This window comes from Lissotriton helveticus, chromosome 8 (genome assembly GCF_964261635.1).
Source record: "Lissotriton helveticus chromosome 8, aLisHel1.1, whole genome shotgun sequence".
NCBI lineage: Eukaryota > Metazoa > Chordata > Amphibia > Caudata > Salamandridae > Lissotriton > Lissotriton helveticus.
In genome coordinates, this window is record NC_136069.1 from 1,043,563,366 (window position 1) to 1,043,586,486 (window position 23,121).

General features: G+C 42.2%; 1 long non-coding RNA gene across 1 annotated transcript in view; it reads right to left on the minus strand.

The window, feature by feature from the left end:
- Window positions 1-475: 475 nt before the first annotated feature.
- The window catches only part of LOC144771862 (uncharacterized), a 235,572-nt gene continuing 212,926 nt past the window's right edge, over window positions 476-23,121 (minus strand). The window contains exon 4 of the long non-coding RNA XR_013599522.1: window positions 476-1,038. This is a non-coding gene — a long non-coding RNA (uncharacterized LOC144771862). The remainder of the gene's footprint in view (window positions 1,039-23,121) is intronic.

Consider the following 23,121-nt stretch of genomic DNA (forward strand, 5'->3'; position numbering starts at 1 on the left):
TTTTCAATATTGCATACTTCTTGAATGTGTTCTGCAAAAGTGCTGACTTTTCTAAATTATACTTTGAACAATTTTGAACAAGTTAGGTTGCATATTTTCTGCTTCTACACCAAATTATTTTGTCTTGAACATGAGCAACTTTCTCCAGTTAGATCTTTCTCCCTTTTGATATGCAATGAAACAGCTTTAATGGTTGTGAAAGAGCGCTGGGATTTACAACATATTCTCTGAGTAAGGTCGTCAAAGATTTTTCCACATTGGTCGTTTGGACCTTCTTTGGTTGACATCAAGTAATGCAAGGGAGAAGACATCAACAATACTTTTTAATTTCTGAAGCCAATGTGTCTGCACAATAAGGACCAAGAATTGCCAAATGTGGTTAAAGGACTTTATTTTGGATTACCAATCAATCCAGTATATATGCTAGCCAATAATTAGTTCAATAGGTACAGCAATACAGCAGATAAGGCGAAATATCTCAGTAAGTTGAGTCACAATAAAATGAGACACAGAATTGTGATAGCCGCAACAATAAAGAAACAGATTAAAGCATGAACATGAATTAGTCTCAGAGATATCTATCTAGGGTTCAGGAGCATAGAGGGTGTCAGCATGATCAAACTTCAGTAGAAGTCTTGGGAAACGGAACATAACGCTTCACACTTGGAAGAATAAGGCAAACAGAGAGGCCTGTACCTCTCAGAGTCTAAAGGAAATCTGCTCTGCTCATAACTGTTAGAACACCAATTTTAAAACTAACAGGAACTGCAGAAATGTCCTTATTTCTCATTTCACACCACCAGGAACCAATCAATCATTACTTCAGTGTATCTACAACATCCCTTCAGTTTCCCATTGCATTGATACTTAACTGTAATTCTCTACCTTGAACATCTCTCCGTCCTGGTACATGAAGAACAGAAGGCGTCTTTCAAACAATAATTCTCCACGTTCACTACAAAGTTCTTTCCTCCAGGCCTCACTATCAGTCTAATGCAAACAATAAGCCTTTCCCTAACAAGAATCATGATAATACACCTGCAAAGAAAGAAAGAACATGCTGGCAAAGCAAAATGCATTTCAATAAAGGCATGTAGTCAGGCTAAGTTAAGTTAGCAGTTAATATGCACTTCAGATACATGATTATACATACACACATATAACTTGAAAAATTAAGGTAAAACGTGAAAAAAACTATGTTTTTACATTTCAATTAAACATTAGTGCACATGTATAGAAATCTTTAATCTCTACAATGATTAAGTTTCATTCAAGCATTTAAATGCTTCACACATGTTAATGAAGTTGAGGCACACAGTGAAGTTATGTGCATATATTTGTATAATTGTGGCATTTAGGGGGGAGCCTAAATTGCGCTAATCCAGTTGCATGTAATACCTGATATATAAGACTTAGTGGAGCTCTAGAAATCTTTTTTTAGAAGTAGCACACAAGGGCTTCAGATAAAACTAGTAGACCACTCATTTCATTTCATTTCATTAGTCTTTATTTCGAATAAAATTCATAAAAGACGACATACATTACATAAAAATGTTTTAAAAACTACTGCAAACATGCCCACGATTTATATATAAAAAAAAGTATAGCAATAATCGACATACAATCATTTCCTGACAATTAATTTAAAAGGGTTTTCATTTTCCTTGAACGGATCAGCCACGCCCACCCCAAAAATTTGGCTACGCAAATCACAGACATTTCAGTTCGTATATCACGTAGTTTCAGCAGGGCATCACGATGTCCCCAACAATTCAAGGTTATACATATAGGTTTCAGCCATTTCAATCGAGGAGATCGATATACCGGGCATGCAAAAAACAGATGGCCAATGCTTTCTACCTGGTCGGGACAAAAAGGACATTTATTACTTCCATTCTTCGCCCATTTCGTAGTAAAGGAGTTGATAGGCAATGTACCCACCCGAAACTGATGATACAGTTTACGGTCTAGGGTTTTGCAAATCAAATCCCAATAGGGCTCAAGGGACGGTGTTACCTTATGTGTTAAAAAAAGTCCCGTTAGACTGTTGTTCGATGAGTGAGTGACCAGTGTAGATTTTTTTGTAGCCCAGAAAAGATCCTTAAACTCTTGTTTCGATGGAAACCTAGAGCATTCAGGATATGTCCACAGTTCAGAGAGGCCCATTGAATGCAATATTTGTTTCACCTCTCGGAGCCATGGAATTCTATGAGCACCCCAGAATGATTTGATCTCATCAAACTCATGGGCAAAGAGGCTAAGCTCTGGAGTCGTCCAAAGGCGACGCCAGAGTGCCACGAGACGAAACTGCGCCATCTCGTCCAAAGGTCTACAACCTAGGTCTAGGAGCAGTGGTTTTATTGGTGAGGATTGTGGAAGCCCAACCAGGTTCCGTAGAAACCTATTCTGTGCTATGGTCAGTGCTGACAAGTCCTTGTAACCCCAGATGTCAGCTCCATACAGGGTAGCAGCATTAGCCTTGGCCTCATAAATTTTTAACGCTGGTGTGATGCGTTTGGTCAGGGATTTTTTTTGTTCCTGCAGTAAGCATCCCGTAAGGCGAGTAAATTTAAGTTTTAAAGCCTCCAACTGTGGGTTCCAATTAAGTTGATGATCAAGGGTCACCCCCAGATATGTCATGACCTTAACTTGTTCAATTGGGGCATTATTCAAGGTAACCGAACTTTTAATTGGTTTATTTTTGTTGAAAACCATAAATTTGGTTTTATCAACATTGATCTGCAGATCATTAATCTTACAAAACTCAGCAAATCTATTCAGGGCTGTCTGTAAACCACTCCGGGTTTTGGAGAGGAGCAGGGTGTCGTCGGCGAATATTAACATCGGATATTTAAATCCGCCCAGGGTAGGAGCATCTGTTTGCGTGTTAGTAAAAAATGCAACTACCTGGTTGATGAAAAGGAGAAACAGGGTGGGGGCCAGCACGCAGCCCTGGCGCACCCCTCGTTGGACAGGAAAACCACTGGTCACCTGGCCCTGTCTCCCCCACCTTACCTGGGCAAAATGATCCTCATGTAAGCGCCTGACTAGTTCTAGGAGTTCTAAGGGGAGGCCCATAAGTCTGAGGGCATCCCATAGTTTTGCCCTAGGAACTAAGTCGAAAGCCGACCTAAGATCGACACATAGATAACCCCACCGCCCAAGAAGACCACCTTCCAATAGAGCATGGTGAGTCGGAACACCTGATCTAAGGTGCTGGTGCCTGATCTAAACCCTGCCTGCATGGGGGAGAGTATGTTGTTCTGCTCAATCCACCCCAGCCACCCCTTGCTAAGGTCATTCTTGATACAATTTTTTGAATAGAGTCGATCAGGCTTATGGGACGATAGTTATTAGGTAATGATCGATCCCCTTTCTTATATACTGGAAGTATCTCAGCACCTTTCCAGGATTGGGATATCCTGGCCCCTGCTGTGATAGAATTTGCTAGTGTTGTAATGTATGGAACCCATAAATCAAGATTTGATTAAAAAAGGTCCGCAGGTATGGCATCTAAACCTGGGGCTTTGCCAGACTGGACAGAACCTAGGGCAAATGTCGTATCTGACGCGGAAAAAGTAAGCCTATCCCCAGAAAATATTGGCAATATCCCCACTGCAGGCTCGGATGCCAGTTCCTGTTCGGCGTTTATATCTTTAAATTGGGCAGAAAAAAAATCCACCCAATCCAGAGCGGAAACATGGTTTACTGGTATTTGGGAGTCCGAGTCCCTGCCCCATCTAACTATTTCTTAAAATTTTACTTGGTTAGATGACTCGCAGGCTTTGAGGAGATCTAACCAGTAGGAGTCCTCCCAGTCCCTCTTAGCTGCCCAAAGGGTGTGTTTGTAAAGCTGCCTAGCTTCCCTGATATCAAAAGTTATCCTGGTTTTAACAGCTGCTATCAATTTGCTATGAGCTTCTCTACAGTTCTTATTATACCATCTTTTGTGTGGTTTATCTTTCTTGTTTTTTTTATGTGGCCTAGTAAGAAGATTTTTAAGTGCCGCAAAACACTTCTCATGAAGATCGATGGTGGGGGAATCGGCTCCGCCAAGCGGGGATAGTACAGTCATCCTACTCCTTGTGTCTAGAACCAACTCCTCAATTTTACAAATGAGCTCTGGGTCAGTAATGACCCTAGTCCATTTGACCCGTCTTTTGTTATCGCACAGGACTAAATCAGGCGTTACACAGGCTGTTTCAATTAAGAGACCACCCAGTCCGGGAACCCTGAGCCCCAGGGAGAGGGGATTATGATTACTCTCTGGCCTGGTCTCTACTACCATATCCATCACATGTGACCAGGATTCAATATTGACCAATATATAGTCAATACGACTAGCACTAGTCCCATTATCAAAGGTAGATTTCCCTAGCTTGTCCGACGGGGTGCGGCCATTCACTGCCCGAAGCCCCCACTCCAGGCAGAGACCCAACCAGTGGAGGGCAGCCTCCGTGCCCCTGACACCCTTACTTATAGTTAGTGGGGGAATATTCCAGGCAGTATCTTCATCAATTCCCACATCTTCAGCCAGACTGAGGATGGGTTCAAATGAGCAATTCAGATCACCTGCCACTACGACAAGATGATCACCTTTGTACTTATTCAGGAGATGTTCAAGATCATTAAGGATTGGTTGCTTCCTCCCACCCTGACAACCTCGAGCATAGATATTAATTAGGGTGATGTCCTTGCAGTTGTCCTTACTCAGGATAATACAGAGGATGTCAGCATTCTCCACCAGAATTTCTTTAACACGGAGACCCAGAGAGTTTCTAATCCATACAGTGAGACCTCCCGAAGCCCTACCCCTGGGGCCTTGTGTGGCTGGTTTGTGATAGTTCAGGTAGCCTACCCTAAATAGGGGAACGATTGACCAAGTTTCCTGAAAAGCGACGATATCATGCGTAGAAATGAAATCTACCCAATCGTCGCTGTCCAGGCGACCCCTCAATCCGGCAATATTCCATGAGGCCACCTTAAATGCATTTAACGAGCTACTAAGTGGAATAACCTTAGATAGACCCAGAGCCCCTGGCCTGGTTAAAGTGGAAATGTTAACATGATCCAGGGTTATGCTAGGGCCGTTTCGTGAGGTTACACAATCCAAACAGGTTACTGGCGGAATGTGGGGGACAATTGCTTGAGGGGGAGTTGGTTCCATGAGGTGTATTGATGCATCAATCCCCCCAAGTCAATCGACCTCATCCAAACAGCCAAACATGTTAGAAGTAGGAGCCCCTTGCCACCAGTTGTTTTGGCTTTGCCAGCCATCTCTTCGTCCTTTCTGTCTAGAGTTTTGGACTGTTGACCAGGACCCCTCCATCACAATCTGCTATCGAGGGGGATAGAAAAAAGTGAGGGGTCTAACAACAATAGAAGAGTCATCATCACATGAGGCCCATGAACTGAGATGCTGAGCTGTGCGGGGATCTGCGAGGGACACTACTATACAATCGCCAGCAATGGACTTGCGTGTGGGACCCACCCATGGTACTCTACGCACCATTAATACCCGGCTTCTTAGGTGGTTAGGGAGCTGTCTATTTGTATTAAGCCAGTGAATGATCTTGTTTTTTAGGGACCAATGGTTCTCTTGGATTTGTGGACCAAGGGCGGGCACACCAGCTAATACTATAACTTAAGGCCCAGCCTCAGGTGGTAAATCAATATACCCGCCACGAAAATTTGGTCGACTAGGTTGCTGAGGGAATAATTTCTTGGTTGCTGGCTGGTTAGACTGGTGTGAAACAGTTTGGGGTCTTGGCATTAATGGGGCTACACTCTGGGGGGGACGGGCGCTCGGGACTGTAGGACTTGGATTAGTAGCAGTGAAGCTACAAACTTTGGTGCGGGGTTTGGGTATAGGTTTAGATATTGGGGGGGGGCAAAGCCGGGAATTCTGACTCCTGAACCTGAAGGGTACAACCCTCACCCTGGGGAAACCTAGCTTCCATTTGTTGAAGACCTAAACTAGCCAATGTGACTATAGTCTTATCCATTTCTAGTAGGTTGTTTTCAATTCGGGAGAGTCTAAGTTCAAGGGGAGTAAGTAGCTGTTTTAATGTGTCCCAAACAGTTTTGAGGAATTCTTCATCTCCCCTCCTATCCTTCTCCAACTCACTCACCCTGCCCTCTGGGGGCCCTACCTCAATCTTATCTTGGGTGATTCCCGTAGTAAGGTCTAACATGACACTACGTGAACCTGTGTCGTTTTCCTTACCCAGGGTGGTGATGTTAGTTTTAGGAGCTTCTTCACCCGCCCCATATGTGACCAATGGTCGTCTACTATTAAAGAACTGAGATCTTGCAATTTTTGCCTTTTTACGAGCATAGATAGATCGAGCAAGGCATCTCCTCTTTAGTATAGAAACTTTTTTAGTGTTTACTGCTGGTTTGGACAAATCGGCTTTAGTGGGAAAGCCTATGCCGGCCACAGGGGTATAGGGTATGGACTCCTCCAAGGGCTTTAGAGGTGATAGTGTTGGATTCAAAGGTGGATCAAGTGGGGATGTGGTTGGAACATGGTGAATATCTGCCAGCGTTAACAATGGGCGGGGGGCTGATATACGCTCAGGAGTCAGAGCTAAGGCAAGATTCCCCAAAGATGATTTTTTGGAAGAGGTTAGGTTCAGGGAAAGCTTGCACGCAGCATCTAATTCTAAGGAAACCCTATGTTGCATTTTGCTGATTTCCACATCAATGGCCAAATTGGTCTTTGTGAGGAAATCATCTAGGGTTCCATTGGTCTTATTAAGTCCCTTGGCTGTCTTGCTGCGACTACCCCGTGAACACATGGTGGGTGTTAAAGTGGGCGATGTGGCACAAATAGAATATATCAACAATAATCAACAAATCAAGGAGAATGGCCCAGCCCAGACCTCTTAGACCTCGAACGGCCTCAAACGGCCCGCTCTTTGCCCGGTCTTCGCCCCGGGCGCTCCCGCGCGCTACCGCGCAGCGGTTGCTCCACCCTCTTAAATAGGGATAGGACAGGACAGGGCAAGGGGCGTGGCCGGCAGGGAGAGCGGCCACAGGTGTAGCACGCAGGGACTCCTGGGCAATGGAGTCCCTGCTAGACTGCTCGCAGCCCTGCCGGTGCGCTAGGGGTTCAAGGGTATTCTGTTCGCCTCCCAACGCCCCACGGAGACTGTAGGCACAGCGGGACCCGCGCAGCGGGTCCGGCAAGTTGTAGAGTTCTCCCGATGGTCCAACGACGACAGGCAGCAAGAATGAAGGTGCCTCCAAGCAGGTCCGGTGAGCAAAATTTCCCGCTGGGTAGCGGAAAGAGTGCAGCTTTGTCCACTGTCAGGGGGCGTGGCCGGCAGGGAGAGCGGCCACAGGTGGTCTCCCGATGGTCCAACGACGACAGGCAGCAAGAATGAAGGTGCCTCCAAGCAGGTCCGGTGAGCAAAATTTTCCGTAGTAGACCACTCATAATAGGCAGCATTAGCCAGGGTCTCTGTGGTTAAAGCTGTGATGAACATGGCATAGGAAAAGTATTCATATAGCCTTATAGCCCTGTGCCTCAGGCTATACTGGTTTTAAGGGCCCTGAACCTGAGTTATAGACCCAAGTCTCAGGCGAGGGCCTATAACAAGGTAGAGAGCCTTTAAAACCCGGTATAGCCCGAGGCACAGGGCTACAAGGCTATATGCACATTCCACCCACTAAGGGTAAAATATTCTAAATGTAAAAGGGAGAAATATGAAGGCAAACATTAGAATGTTAGAGCTCAGGGCTTATACCAGCCATTATATGCCAGGAGCAACTCCATTGTCGTCAATGGAGCTCTCAAATTTCCAATGATCTAATCTATCATTGAACAATGAAATGCTGGGAGTTCCACTGAAGATAATGAAGTGGCTCAGGGCTAATATTGTCTGGTATAAGCCTTCTGATCTAACATTCCTATGCTTGTCTTTATGTTTTTCTCTTTTTTAATTTAGAAAACTCTACTCTCAGTAGTTGGAATGTTCTAATAGCTTTATAGACCTTGTGCCTTGGGCTGTATTGGTTGTTATAGTCAACTCAGTTTATGGTCTTTAGCAATCGGCTTAGCCCTCGGCAGCAGGCTATAAGGCTATAGTAACTTTACAAAAAAGTATATGGTGACGTAAGCTTGATCGTGGAAAGTTTCATTCCTATTGGCTAAGTGGAGCTAATCCAGGTGGGGCCTACCTGAAAATTATGTTTCTTATTTAGATTTCTGTAAACATGTTGTTAAGCCCTACAGCAAAAACTACTACATAGAATTGCACCAACCCTGCACTTGAATGTAATCTGTTGAAAGTATACAATGATACTAGGAAATTGTTCAACATCGGTTTATTTGCACCCACCAGAGGAGACGCCCAACAACCAGAGCCTCTCCACATAACATCAAACAGAATCCTCAACCCAGAATTCTGGTGGTGCACTTACATTCTAAATGTGCATCGCCAATTAAAGGAGAAATTACAACACACCTCCCCCTTTAACACATTGATGAAAGGAAAGGAAAAAATAGAAGAGAAAACAAAAATGGAAGAGAAAAATGCAGAAATATGAAAATAGATAAAATAGAAGGAACAAAAAGGCTTAACAGTTAAAAACTAAAACTAACTTTATCGCAACCCGTAATCATTGTGATATGAAGCAGAACATCTCATTCTTTTGTCACAACCAGAAAACTCTGACTGGCACGCAGATTGACTGTGGAGAAAATGTCTCGACTGAGCATCTACTTTGGTGTCCTCTTCCTTCCTGTTACAAAAAGAAAGACGATACATACTCCAAACATTTCCAACATCCAAAATTACCACATTTTTCATGACTTTGATAATGTGTTTAGGTCCATAAAAACTTTGTTTCACCTTTAGAAGACCATACAGCTTTCTTAACATATACCAAATCTCCAACTCTCCATGTTCAATCACAAACACTCTTCTTGGCATCATATCTCTGCTTGTATTTATCTTGATACTCAAGCACTTTAGGATCACTGATCATCACATCCCAATCCCTAACACTCAACCACAATGGGTTAAGTTTGGAACCAGCCACCCTGCCCTTTAGTCTCAAAAATGGTATGCAACCAGTGACACAATTCTGTGAGCCCATAATCTTTCACGTAAGACATTCTTAAGAGTTGACCCAGCCTCAACAGTAGTTTTTAGCACAACCCCTTACAAGCCTATTCATGCTCTCAGCTAAACCATTAGCTTCAGGTGCATAAAGAGCAGTGCGGTGATGAGTAATAGAAAGCTCATTTAAAAACATTTCCATCTCCTGAGAGGTGAATTGTACTCCATTATCACTTACCAGAACTTCAAGAATGCCCTCACATGCAAACGCATCCTTAAGAAACTTAATAATGATTTTTAGTTACTACAGAACCCATACAGTAAGCCGAAACCCACTTAGAAGTATAGTCAACCAAGACCACAAAAAAGTTATCACTGGGTGACAGAACTTTAAAAGGCCCCACAATGTCCACAGCCAGTTTCAACCAGGGTCGTTCAGATAGTACAACAGGAAAAAGTGGTGCTGAACTAACTTTCCTAGACTTCTCGTTGCTGCTACAAGAAGTACATTCCTTGACTACTACTACTACTACCTGACGATCAACTTCAGCCACCAGTATGTTTCTCTGACCCTGGATTTGGTAAGGCTGCGTCCAAGATGACCTTTGTGTGCCAAATTGATTATCTTATCACGCATGCTTGAAGGGGGAACTAACCTCTCAGCATGACAAAGCTCACCATCAACAATGCTCAACTCATCACGTACATTCCAAAATCCTCTGGCACAATGAGGAACATCATTGAGAACAGGCCAACCATTGACAACATAATGAATGACAATTCTTCTGGAACTGTCAGTAACCAAACTGACTTCCCATTCGGTCTTGCTAAGTGCAGATTCTTTGACCCACGCTACAACCCCCTCTTCACTTGCAGTGACCAATTTGTCAAGTGGCATCCTGGAGAGACAATCAGCAGGAACATTTTTCAAGCCAGGCAAGTATTCCACCACGAAATTATACTCCCAAAGTCCTTTCATCCATCTTTTAATTCTGGGAGTGGTGCTCTCAGCATTTCTACAAGAAAACATGTGGACTAATGGTTTATGGTTAGACCTAACTAGGAAAGGTAAACCTCAGAGATAAAACCTGAAATGATTGATGGCCCAAGTGCAAGCTAATGCCTCCTGTTCTATCACAGAGTAGCATTCCTCTGCCCCCTTGAGAGGACGCAAGGCAAAACCAATACGTTACTCAGTACCATCAACAATCTGGGATAGAACCGCACCCAACCCATGTAAACTTGCATCTGTAGTTAGAACGGTTTTCTTTGTAACATAAAAATGACCCAAAGTAGGCATGCAGGCAATATCACTTTTGACCTTGTTGAACGCATGAGCTCAGTCCTCTGACTATGCAAATTCTGCCCCCTTTTTGAGCAAAATTCTCAGAGATTGTACCACACAAGCAAAATTGTTGATGAATTTAGAGTAGTACTCTAACAACCCAAGAAAAGATCTGACTTGGTCTCTGTTTGTTGGAGCCGGTGCTTGGGCTATCTCTTCAACCAAATCAATCTTGGGCTGATCCCCTCACTGGAGATAGAATGACTTACATAGGACACAGATTCAACTCTGAATTTACACTTTCCGCTCTTTAAAGTGGGCCCACGTTCTTGTAACCTGATTAATCCTTTAAATAGTATGTCATCATGGGTGGCTCTGTCTTTACCATGGACAAGTATATCGTCTTGGAAAAATAACACTGAATTTATACCAGACAAAACCTTCATCATCAACCTCTGGAAGCATGCAACGGTAGAAGCCCGCCCAAAAGGCATTCTAATGAATCTGTAAGCTCCCAGGCGTGTGGCAAAAGAGGTTAGGGCTCTAGATTCTTTATGTAACATGGCTCGGTGGTAGGCAGACGATAAGTCCATTATACTGAAAATACGTGCACCACTCAGTTTTGCCAGAGCTTCATTTATGTTGGGTAAAGGTTGCCTGTTGACCCAGATGTAATTGTTCAGACTTCTTAAGTCAACACACCTAATTTTGCTGCCTTTGTCTTTCGGTACCAAAACAATTGGAGCCAAACGTTCTGAGGATTCGATTTCTTCGATGATCCCCATTCCCAACAGTTTATTAAGCTGCTCTTGGAGGGGTGCCAACATTAAATTAGGCACCTTCCTAACCTTGTGAACTACAGGTTGTGCTTTCGCCTTGAAGATTAATGTGTGCTTAAAACCACTAAGAAGTACAAATTTATCACTAAAAACATCAGGATATTTTCCAATGATATCTTGATTATCCCCCAAACGTGCAACCAACATTACTTGTTCATGCGCATTGGGATTTATAATAATTCCCAAATTTCTTTGGTGACACCATCCTAACAAATTGTCACCTCTTCTGGCAACATATATTTTTCCAACAGTTTCTCGCCCCTTAAACATAATGCTTTGAATGGAGTACCCCACCAAATCAATACTTTTCCCACCATAAGCATCATGATTAATATCAGGTGGTGATTGGTTAATGTTATCCTTACCAAAAGTGTTGTCCCAAAAAATGTCACTTATAAGTGTATAAGGTAAACCTAAGTCAACTAAAACAGGAACAGCTATGTTGTCAATGTAGACATCGCATTTAGGCAATGATATGTTATCATTGTCAATATTTTGCACATCATGTACAGCTCGGCTTCCAATATCAGTAATGTGGTGAATGGCTTGTTGAGGATACAATGTTTCATCATCAAGAAAGTTTACTTTAGCATTTCTGCACATACGTGCGTAGTGACCCTTTTTACCACAATTTGTACAGAACATACTTCTTGCAAAACAATTTGGAAAATTAAGTCCATGGTTTTGACTACCACATCTGGGGCACTTCAATTTAGTATCCATTCTAAAGTTGTTAAAATTCCGTTTTTGTTTGTCATTCTTTATTACAACCTTTTCTTGTTTCCCAGCAACTTTGCAAACAGTGGAAAATGAATCATCCAAATCAATACTAATAGAAACACAACCCTTTACATTTGCAATGTTGTCATGCGGTAAAGCAGTGGTGCACATTTCCTCAACCCAATCAATGGTATGTTAAATACTTTCAACAATGCTGATAGCCTCTTATAAATTAGGGTGTTTAGACAATAACTTCTTTTGAATTCTAATGTCATTCGTGCAACGTACTAGTTGATCACGAGTAGGTGAGTCTGTCAGTTGTTCGAAATCACATGACGTTTGAGCTAAGGGCTTGAGGGCTGCCACATAATTTCCAACGTTTTCGCCTTTGGCTTGTGCTCGCATGAAAAACTTATGTTTCTCCATAACTACATTAAGACGTGGTCCAAAATGGGTTTGTAGAAGCAGGACACTAATTTAAAAAATGTCACCAGGTTCACCATCACCTCTCCCAATAGGTATAGGATCAAGACTGTCATAAATGTTTCTACCTTCAATTCCAAGGTTGTGCAGTAAAACAGTTTATTTTTATTTCCTTGCAGCAGAAAATTGTTCACCCCATATGGCTATAAATATGAGTCAAAGGTTTCAATTTTTTCCAAGGAAGAACTGGTTCACCATGTTCAGATAAGAATTGTGGTGGTTGGCTCATACCACTGGCCGCCGACATGCTGAAAGGCAACATTAAATTAACAAACTAACAAAATTTAACATAACAATTCAACAAAATAATCTTAAGTAATACTCTAACATAAAATATTTTAATAATGAGTTAATAATAAGATATTCAGAGTTTAGATTATTACTTATAAACATTGGTAAAATTGTGTGACCTCCATATAAATTAGGGTCAGTTCTCGCTTGAGCAAAAACTAGCTGGATGATAAGAAGTTTATAACAGCACTCGACTTTGTAGTTCTATCATAAACGCTTGACTCAGTTTGTGCATGAAGAAAGAACTGGATGATGAGGAGACTACAACTGTAACCAACAACAATGAAACAGCTAGTCTTTGCTTCACTTATACAACAAATTGTACTTGAAAGTTATCTATGGATCCAAAATGATGTTTAATGGTTGACACAATTCCAGGCACTTCACGAGTCACGAAAACGAAATGCCGGTCTCAACTTCAAGCAAACTTTAGTTGGTTTCAGCTGTTGTTGTTCCAATGCAAACGAGGCAGATGGCATGCGCATCACAGCATGATACGTTAGGCGAGATACTAGGCATTCCTCATGCAGACAAGCTCTCTTGCTCTTCACAGTGACCAGTGTCCACAAGCACTTCTGTTGACTGTTTAAACAATGCTGGTTCCACGCGACATTGGTAACAGTAAGGAAACAGTAAAGGTACAATTATAATAAAGTTAATGTCTGTCCGCAACACTTTGGCCAAAATTCTAGGCTCTCCAGACGCAATTGCGGTGAATTCAGCCAACGTGACTTCATAACGCATCCAAATACACTAAAAAATAAGTCAGCACTGACCTTGAAATGCAAAGTCAAACTTTGCTGCTTTGCTCCTTTCTTCAAAGAGAAAATACTGGCAGGCCACAGTTGTCAAGAAGGCAGTGCGTTGGTCCACAAGAGCTTAACATAGAAGGGGTACAGTCAAGATTGTGTACTGTCTTTACAAGAGGGATCACAACGTAATTTTATTCTGTGGGTTGAGGCCCTTTGCAAAGAAAAAGGAACTCATTTCATCATTCCACAGTTACAAGAAGAGCTAAGTTCTCAGGCAGAAACTTCCTATCATTGTGGACCCAGTCCTGCATGTTGTAGTCTGATGGGAAAACCTCCACGTAAGGTGAGGCAATAACTGCCTAATTGGAGAGCAGGCATGTTTTGAAATAACAATGTCATTGAGCTTGTATTTCACTTCTTTACTATCTCTTTCTCCATGCTATTGAATCTGCTTTAATTAATAACGTTGCTATTACGTCCTACTGTCCGCAGGATTCGAGAGTCCTTCGATTGCCCCACAATTACGATTTTGTTAGTAGTGCGGCGATTTTATTTTTCTATGTTCTTAACATCCTCTGCCCACCCTTTTTTCAGCCCTTTGGAGTTCCCATGCAGAATTTTGTATTAATCTGTTTTAGTTTGCAATTGCTAGGTTCACAATATTTGATTGCATTTTATAATATGAGATCAACAACACAAAAAAGAGTACTGAACTAGGTACATGTGGCTGCGTGGAATGAACAGGGTGTAAACTGGGTCGAGGTAGGTAAGGTTTTATTTTCTTTAAGACACGCTTATTTCGACTAGTCAGTCTTTCTGTGGCAAACTTGGCGGGATCCATGATGGCAGAAAAGTCCCAGGTCTCCCAGTGGCCGGTTCTTCTTCTATCAGGCTTCCTCGTCAGTCCCGGGAAAGGAGCGGCAGCCCAAAAGAATGAGCCAGAGAAGAGGCCGTCAGTGAGGCTGCTATCTGATTACCAATAGTAACAGGGCCGGGGGTGAAGAGACACCTATTTCACTCGTGTTCTTTAGTGCACGATTTCGGTGGCGAGACAGTGAGTGAGTGTAGTGCCGGAAAACAGGGGTAGGAGTGAGGAATACGGGAGGGGGGAATACACGGAATACTACACAGTGAGCTATGGGTACCGTATGGAGGTTAGCGGCGTCCCCGCCTCCCAACCCAGCCCGAGATACGGTACCGTACCTGTACAAGCCACGTTCCTCTGTGAGCGTGGCTCGGGATGAGTGGAATCGTTGGCCTCCTGGCACTGCCTTCACAGCCAATGATTTTTCTTCCGACTGCTGCTCCTCACTGTCTTCGGATGGATTCCCGCTGTACTTCGCTATCACCGTGGCTCCTCTGCTCTCCTCCTCCACGTCGGTGATGTTGCACACCTCGTTGTATACTTCCTGATTTTTATCCATTGTTCTTTCTGTGACATTCCCAGGGGGCGGGACCTCGTCACAGTAGAAAGCCCAATTAAAGGCACATGGTTCTTTTTCCTCGGCTGACCGCCGATCTACTTCCCAAGACCAGTCCTCCTGTTGGGATTTAAAGAGAGAAGGTGACGGGGGTAAAACAGTCCACCAGTCCGTGCTGTCCTTACGTGACCCGGGGTGCAGGTCTGCCCGGTCACAGTACATATACAAGATCATTGATAATATTAACAATGGATCAAGAGTACATATACAAGGATTGAAAACATCTGTAACATGTAGTGAATAGGAATTATAACACAAAAATATAGATTATCATCCATTCAAAGATTAAGACTAGAGATACTATTAATAACAATAATAGATCCTATAAATATAGAAATAAACAAATCCGAAACAAAGGAATGAATTAAAAAGGGGTAGATATATAATGATTAATTGGTTTCCAAAATCTATGGTGCACAGAATTATTATGAGTAACACCAGATAGAGAAGGACTAGCACCTCTTCTAATAAACTCTATCCATGACCACCATGTTTGTACTGATAGTGATGAAGAATCTTTCCAATTAGCCGTAATAGATTTAAAAGCTCCTCAAATTAGAAAATCTAAAAGTTTAGATTCCGGAACTGACATATTCATAGGAAGAACAGCAGATTTACAAATCAAAATGGGATATGAAACTGTTCAGAAAATTTGAATATACGTTTGATAACATCCTAAACCTCCATCCAAAATTTAAATATTATATTACAGTCATAAAGCATATGTTTTAACTAACCTGTATGTAATTTACAATGCCAGCAAATAGAAAAAGGTAAAGGCTTAGCTTGAAATAAATTTAAAGGAGTCCATTAACAGTTAAAGAGAATATAAGAATTGGTTTGATATAAGGACACAGGAAGCCATCTTGAAACTCCATTTAACCAGATTTTTTGCCAAATGTCTTGTGATAATTATAGTGATAATTATTTATTACAAAAGTTAGAAATTATACCAATATTACTCCCCTGAAAGGTATACATCTTCTTATAGATTAAGGATGCAGCATGAGGTGAGGTAGTTACTGTTTGAATATATATTTCTAAATCAGAAATAGTATTCGAAGGAATATTACCAGAAAATTAATCTAAAATAGAATTACATAAAAGCTCATATTGGGAAAAATTAGAAGAATGTAAACCAAACTTTTGTTCCAATTCTTTAAATGAGAGAAAGGCATTATCATGATATAAGCATTTAAGAAAGAAAATACTATTCTCTATCCATGGATTCCAAAATGGTATAGTTCTAGAAAGTTTTAATTGTAGATTATACCATCATGATATTTTCGAGGTGCGGTAGACAGGAGATTCAAATAACAAATCTAAATCCTGGAAGATCAGTTTAGTGGATTTTAAAATAAAAGATTTCTTAAGTCACTTTGATGTATTAGACATTGTTATTAAAGTACCCAGAGGAAATGGAGCTATTAACCTTCACCCCCCCATGTGGGGGGGGGGGGTAGTAAATTGTGAATGAGTAAACCAAACAGAACTCTGTTTTAATATAAAAGCTTTGTGATCATATTAAAAAATCAGGTAATTCAAAACCCCCATTACATTTTACAATTTTCAACTTATTATAACTGATGCGTGGAGTTTTATTATTCCAAATGAATTTAGAATTTTTTTATCAATAGTTTTATAAAATGACCTAAGGAATTGAGTCGGCAACATAGCAAGAAGATAAAATATTTTGGGAGCAATTATAATTTTAATTGAATCCATTTCCCCCCACCAAGAAAGATGTAAAGAAAACCATTTGGGCAATTTTTCTTTGATATAAGTTATAATATCGTCACAATTTAATGTGATTTTTTAATATTATGGGGAAAAAAGAGCACTTAAATACGTAAATGTCTCCCTTCACCAAATGATATCTTGAATTGGTATCATTTCAGCCAATCAGGCGTTCAGTATACATTTAAAGGAAAAATACAGTTTTATTTTAATTTAACTTATATCTAGAAATTTGAGAGTATTATGATATTATGTTAAAAAAGGGAGGAAGGGATGTTTCAGGATTACCAATGAACAAAAGAACATCATCTGTGTAAGCTAATGTTTTAATAGTAACATCATTAATAATCACACCATTAATGTCTGTACATTTTCTAATAGCAGTAAGCAAAGATTCTATAACTATGAGAAAAAGTAAAGGAGACAAAGGACAGCCTTGTCTTGTACCTCTAAAAAGGAAAACCTGATTAGAAATATGCCCATTTATAAAAAGTCTAGCAGAGGGCCTGGTAAATACAGTAAATATCATGCAAATAAATGACTCACAAAAATTAAACATAGGTAGTGACTTGAATACAAATTGTAAATGAACTTTATCAAAAGCTTTTTCTGCAGCTAATGCCAGCACTCCAGAGTGGACTGAGAAATTAGATCCATGCTCAATAGAGTGAAGTAACACTCTGATATTATTTGCAGAGTATCTAAGTTTCATAAAACCAGATGGATCAGAATGTACAATAGAGTCAAGCACAGAGGTCAATCTAGTTGCAAGTATTTTGGCATAGATTTTACAATCCTGATTTATTAAGGAAATTGGCTGATAATTTGAAACAATAGTGGGATCTTTATTGGGTTTTGGAAGAACCACAATAGTGCTTCTGTAAATGAACCAGAAGTTGTTCCTAATGTGCTAAAAGAAGTGATTAGCTGGAGCAGGTATGGTAGGAGGTGAGGAGCAAATGCCTTATAAAATTGAGCTGGAATTTCATCTGATCCAGGTGATTTATTAATTTTAAGGAATTTAATAGCCAATTCAGTTTCTTCTAAAGTAATTGGGTAGTCTAGTTTTTCTGTGACTGACTGTGATATTTTCTGTAAACCACAATTGTGCAAAAAATTGTCAATCAAAAAAGAGTCTACAGAAGGAGGTTTAATATAAAAAAATTGGTAATAAGTTAGTCAGTCAGTCAAATAACTTTATTCGATTCGAATGAATCATAAAAGTTCACAGAAGAAAAAGTATACATTCAAGATTAAAAGTTTCTACACCAAAATGTTTAAATATACAGGACAAAGGCAGCTTGCGGCCTAATCACATGGCCCCTGTAGATTACTTTTACATTGCATAACGTTTCCTTATTATAAAAACAATTTGGATAAAAACTAAGCAAGGAGCTGCAGATGGAAACAGTTGATAATGACCATAAATAATTAAAACCCTCCTTGTAGGAGCAAGGACGAATTGTATTTAAAATCGGTTTAAGGAAACGCACCCTAGGGTCTTTATATAATGTGCAAAATAGCATAATGTGCATTGTACTGAGTTATTACACAGACAGGGGGGTAGTCTCTCACACCACCCCACCTGTTTCGGAAAAGCTACAAGAAAGCGCAGGGTGCCTGAACGAAATCTAGTCATTAAAAAACGTGAGTAGGGTAGCCGGCTAAATGACAAGTAAAATTGTTGCAGATTTGGGGGGAAACAGTCCAATCTTCCTGATAGTCTCACTTCAGATCGATATGCATCTTTTATAACCATTTTCATGTTCGATCGTATGGTCTCTGGCTTGTCATAAAAGTTTTCTAGACCTATCTTGTAAAAAGTTTTTTGACGTAGCATAACCACAGGACTGCCATTGCATTATCTAGATTTATACAGTCTCTTAAATTGCATAGTGAGAAGGATGTAATCCAAATTTTCCCCCATAGAAACAGGGGAACCATGTGTATGCTGTCTACTATATAGTCCATGCCCACCTCAGAGTGGTAAAATGATGTAGGGGAGCTATTAGGGATAAGTAAAAGTCTCTTTAAAAATGTTTTCTCTGATGTTTGAATTTGTAAGCTCTTATGGTATCCCCATACTCCAGCCCCATAAGTGGCACCCAACAGACATTTGGATATATACAAAGTTACAGGCTTATGTCCAAGTTTAGCAGCAAAACGAAACAGCTCCTCAGTGGCTCTACTCATTTGTCGTACCCTGGATACTATACGTTGGTCCCAATTTAAATTGAAGTAAAAAACATGCCCCAAATAGGAGATATTTTTCACTTTGTCAATAACTTTTCCTTTGACTGCATATTTTCGTGTTTTCTGTAATTTTGGCCCACAAACCATAATAAAAGATTTCTTAAAATTCACCTTTAGAGCTAATGACAGCATATACTCAGTAAAAGCGTCTAGGCACCCCTGAAGGCCATTGGCTGTCAAAGCCATCAGAACTTTGTCGTCAGCATAAGACAGCAGAGGTACCTGTTTGCCTTCTATTTTTGGAAAATCCAGATGCTGATTTAGCAGAAAATGTTCAAGGCCATTGGTGTATACCAAAAACAGAAAAGGAGCCAATATGCAGCCTTGCTGTACTCCCGCTGTTGAGGCAATGGGCTTGGTCTTTTCTCCCCCTGGCCTGTAACGGATAACTACAGAGGTGGAGGCATGAAGTCTACGTAGGAGGGTAATGAGTGGTTCCACAAAGCCCAGATCTTCCATTAGTGACCACAGCTTACCTCGGCACACTGTGTCGAAGGTGCTGGATAAGTCCATGAAGGGTAAGTGGATCGATGCCCCCCTGGCCTTCATGTGCTTACTCATGATCATGGACAGATTGAGGCACTGCTCAGTTGTTCCCATTCCCTTCCTAAACCCGTATTGGGTATATGATATTAGGCCAAAAGTATTTGCCCATGACTCTAAACGTGCAAGGATTACCTTTCCCATCACCTCGCACGTGGCGTCTATTAGAAAGATCGGCAGAGTAGCATGTTGGGTCATTTCGTTTCCCTTTTTAAAAATGGGCACCACCACTGCTTTTTTCCAAGATAGTAGGATTTGGCCCACTATGACTACTCTAAATACATTTAGTATGAAGGGGCCCCATATCACTGGATTTCTTTTAAAGAAGTCCAAGGGTGCACCATCTGGCCCTGAAGCTTTGGAATCAATACCCTTTCGCAGGGCCTCCTCCACTTCACCTAAAGACAGGGATGCACTTAGCTGCTTAGCAGATTCAGGATTAAAACATATATATGTCTGATAATCTTGGGTAATAATATCCTTTGAATAAAAAATCTTGGAAAAATTAGACTCCCAGGCTGTACCCGTTATATTAGTTTCCACACTCCTAGTCTCGTTTGTAAAAAGTGGACGGTTTATCACCTCCCAGAAGCTCCTGGAATCCCTTAGGGCATTTGCTTTTTCTAAATCATCCCAGGCCTGGCGTCTCAGTTCGTCCTTTCTACGTTCTATTATCTTCCTATAGGACTGTCTGGCTTCTTTTATCTAAGCCCTGTCACGGGGAACTACACTTAGGGGCTCATTAGGATGGCGGACGGACCTGCGTCAGTCCGCCACCCTAGAGGAGGAGGGACCGTCCGCAGGGGCAGCGGCAGTCCCTCCAGTGCAATTAGGATGTGACCGCCAGCCTGGCGGTCACATCCTCAATATTTAACATCGCAGCGGGTGCTGCTTGAAGCAGCACCCGCCGCAAGGTTAAATATGCATGCTTAGCATTTGCATGCACAAAGCGGCAGGCACCGCGCGTTCCTAATCGGCCCCCTAGTGTTTTCTTTAGGGCTTTATTCGTCACTGAGCACTCAGTGTTAAACCATTTGAGTTCGGGGCAGTTATGTTTTTTCACAGATCTACCAGGTTGTTGGCCACGTCTTTGCAGATGGTTTCAAAACTCTAAATAAGGGAGTCTGGGGAGGCTAGATCAGTTAAGACAGGTCATCACTTGAGTTAGGTTTGTCCTGATGATGTTCTCCTCAAAATTGGCATGGTCAATCATACTCCACTTTAACCTTACCCCTTGATTGCGATTATATTTTATTGGGCATTCCACAGCCCTCCCCTTCTGAGCCGTAACTTTTAAAGAGGCAGTTAGAGGATTGTGGTCACTAGCCGAGTTAGGTACGACCATACAGCTATCTATAAGTTACGAGTACCTACTAGGGATCAACATGAAGTCAATTGTACTAGTTCTGCCCCCCCTGGCATGTCGGAATAGACGCCTCCACGCTGTCAACCAAGTTGTTAACCAGACATAAATCTTTTACTATAATATTTGAATTTAATGCGTCACCCTGGGGAGTGTGTTTAAAGTGGGCTAGGGGTTGTTCATAAAAGTTTAAGAGTCCACATACTTTATTACCACTATGGTGGCAGAAGGTACAATTAAAGTCTCCGACCCAGATGATACATAACAGGGAGAATTTTAATGCTATTTTGTCAATTTCTTCTTTAAGTGAGTTTATAATCCCAGAGCTTTGAGGGTCAAAAATATTACAGTACCAATTGACTAATAATAGGGTTGCGTTAAAATTTCATTATCAATACCCTTATCGGATAAAGCCACCTTACCGTTCACATCATGAATCGCAGTGATATGAGTCTTATCTTTTTCTACGCAAATAATTTGCTAAACATTTACCTGGTCTATTAGCATTAAAAAAGAAAATCTGGCATTATTATTGGAAAGTTGTATACCCGCACGTCTGCATAAAATGGAATTGAATTCTGGGCGGATTTTTTTTGATTGTAGTTTGTATTTCATATCATTAGATGAAATAAATAGTCGTTCCAATTTTGCAATTTGTTTGTCCAATTCTTTAATTTTAGCATGAAAACATTAGTTTTCATTAGCCACAATGCAAATGGTGACAACTCTAATATATGCTTTGTTGGACTTGGCCCTTTTTGTTCTAAAATGTTTTCCTTTTCCCCCTAGCCTTTTTACTGACATGGTGTGTCTGAACTGAAAATAATAAATGTTGTGCAATGGTGTACGCACCTTTATTTCCATCATTGTAGAAATGCACCTTTTAAAATGTCACTTTTAAGATGGACGCTATGTCTGTCTGCGTGTGCCGCCTGCCTAAGGTGGGTTGGCGGTCTAGTGTTTGAAGTGACAAGGTGCTCTACCCTGCCCCCACAGTGATAGTTGAGGCTGGAACTGCCAGGGACCTTATAGAAGCTTCCAGCCCTTTCTGGTAGGTGGGAGGAGGGGTGTTTATGTAGAGCAGTAGAGATGCCATGTGCTCAGACTGAGGATGAACTTGACTGAGAGGGGACAATCTGCCAGGAGGTACCGCTGCAAGGGCCTATGTGCTGGCCCCTGTGCCCATCTGTACCCCTCTGCTGTCCACAGGGCTACTGAGAGACTCTGCTGGAGTGGAGACTGCTGTGCTAGCAGGATTGCCATCGTAATGGAGGATGGCTGTTCCCAGGAACTGCTGCTTCATTTTTGGGTGAGCTGCCCTGCTGCTTGCTGAATTTGCCCTGCATTAACTGTCTCCTGGCCCCTAGCGCTTCGTGAGCGCTACATTTCAAGTGACTGGGCTCCTCCTGCTGTCTAGTGCCTTGTGAGGGCAGCAGCGCTATCCCAGCCCCCAAGGACTTTCCTGCTTCTTAGCGCCTCTTGGGCACTATTCTCTACATTGCCTGAGAAGAGGAGCACTGTCTGTTGTTCCTGAAGCTGTTGGGCCTCTCTAGCGCCTGGTGAGCGCTGCCTCCAGCACCTGCCCAGGAGAAGAAGGTGCGTGGGGCCTGCTGCGCGTGCTGCCAGGGAGAGCTGGTTATTGTAAATACGGCTCTCTGCTGTCAAAGCTCTATATTTGGTTACCTGTACTTCAAGGAGGTGAGGAGCTGACACCTGCAGCGCTGTGCTGCCAGAGCGCTACTTCATTCTGGGGGACCCTGGACTTGGGAGGACTCTAGCGCCTCGTGAGCTCTACAGCTGTGCACCAGAAGGAGGTGAGGAGCGTGGGCGCTACTTTCCTGTGTGCTGTATTTCAACCCCCCCCCCCCCAAGGAGAAGGCCTGTGGGACTCCGCACGTTATTGCCAGAGAGAGCCCTGCAGCCACCGAAAAAGTGGGAGCAGAGCGTGCTCCATTCTGGCTGCCCCCATCGCCTGCCAGCAGGAAGGGGCCTATCGGGGCACAGTGCCGGTGCCCAAAGATTGTGCAAGGACTCAAGAGAGCCCGGTGAGTAGAGCTCAGTCCCAGCTTGGTGGGGGTGGTGTCGGGGCACATTGTCGATGCTCACCTCCCCCTGGTGCCACTCTGAGGGCACCGTGGTGCCCGTGCTGACCTTGCAGCAGGCCCGGTCTGACAGCGGGCAGCTGTAACCTTGGGGAGCACTGTGAATTTCAGGGGTCCCGGAGTTGGGCTCCCAACTGCGCAGTGGTGCCAGTGCTTGTTTTTGGGCCTAACTCCCAGCTGCCCTGCGATTGCGCAGGCAGCTGC